The following is a 1,449-nucleotide window of genomic DNA, read 5'->3' on the forward strand; positions in this document are numbered from 1 at the left end:
CGCCCCGCCCCGTGCGGGCCCCACGGCGTCCCATTGGCCACCCAGCCCGCCCATCAGCGCGCACGGGGCTGAACCCGCCCCACCATTGGCCGCCGCGCCCGCCGGCTTTGAATGGGGGGAGTCGGGCGCGCCGCGATTGGCCCGCGCAGCTCGCGCCTGGGATCACGTGAGGCGCGACCCGGGGAGAGAACCGGAAGTGACTCACGCCGTAGAGGGAAGGGGAGGAGTTGCATCCAATCAGCGGTCGGAACCACGTGCGCCAATCACCGCCCGCAGCCGGCGGTGCGCGCCCCCCTGCAACCAAATAGGGAGTGTCCCGCACCGTGACGTCACGGGAGCACGGAGCCAATGAACGCTCCCAGAGGGGGAGCCCGGCAGGCGCTAGGGGGCGCTGTTCGCACGGGGGCTCCGAGGGATGCGGGGGGTCCGGGGGTCCGAGGGGTCTCGGGGGTCCGAGGGGTCTCGGGGGTCCGGGCGATGCGGGGGGCTCCGAGGGAGGCGGGGGGTCCGGGGGATGCGGGAAATACGGGAGGTCTGGGAGATTCTGGGGATCGGGGCGTCCGCGGGGTCTCGGGGGTCCGAGCGATGCGGGGGGCTCCGAGGGAGGCGGGGGGTCCGGGGGGTCTGGGGGTCCGGGGGATGCGGAGGGCTCCGATGGGCGCGGGGAGCGCGGAGGGCTGGGCCCCGTGCGGGGCCCCGCTGTGGCGGGACAGGACCCCCGGGCCGCGATGGGCCAGGGTCCGCAGCCCCCAGCCCCGGCGGGTCCGCCCGGGGAGCCCGGCACGCGGGACCGGGACGAAGAACGGGGCGGCGCGGCAGGCACGGCCGGCCTGCACCCCCCCTGTCCCGGGTGCCCGTGGCGCGGGGGGAGCAGAGCGGCTCCTCCTGGGGACCCTCAGCAGCCCCGGAATAGCCCCGGGTTACGGGTGAGCCGTACGGGGGGCGCTGCCAACCCCGGGAGCGCTCGGCACGGACGGGACACCACGCACTGCCAGCCCCGGGAGCGCTCGGCACGGAGGGGGCATCACGCACTGCCAGCCCCGGGAGCGCTCGGCACGGAGGGGACACCACGCACTGCCAGCCCCGGGAGCGCTCGGCATGGACGGGACACCACGCACTGCCAGCCCCGGGAGCGCTCGGCACGGAGGGGACACCACGCACTGCCAGCCCCGGGAGCGCTCGGCACGGACGGGACATCACGCACTGCCGGCAGCTGCGGTGCGAAGGAGCCCCCGAACGGCCGAGGTGGCGACCGTCCGTCTGGCCTTTCCGTCCCCAGCTGGTTCTGTGATCCCACATTTCCCATTTCTCTCCTGCTCTCAATAAAAAGATCTGTCTTAGATCACGACAGTAAGGAATTGCTGGGGGGCCTTTTGGCAGTGCTGAGCCACCGAGACTTTGGCACGCTCTGAGTTCGCTGCGCGGTCTTTATTCATGTGTTTTTCTGGA

Source organism: Haemorhous mexicanus, chromosome 15, assembly GCF_027477595.1.
Source record: "Haemorhous mexicanus isolate bHaeMex1 chromosome 15, bHaeMex1.pri, whole genome shotgun sequence".
Lineage (NCBI taxonomy): Eukaryota > Metazoa > Chordata > Aves > Passeriformes > Fringillidae > Haemorhous > Haemorhous mexicanus.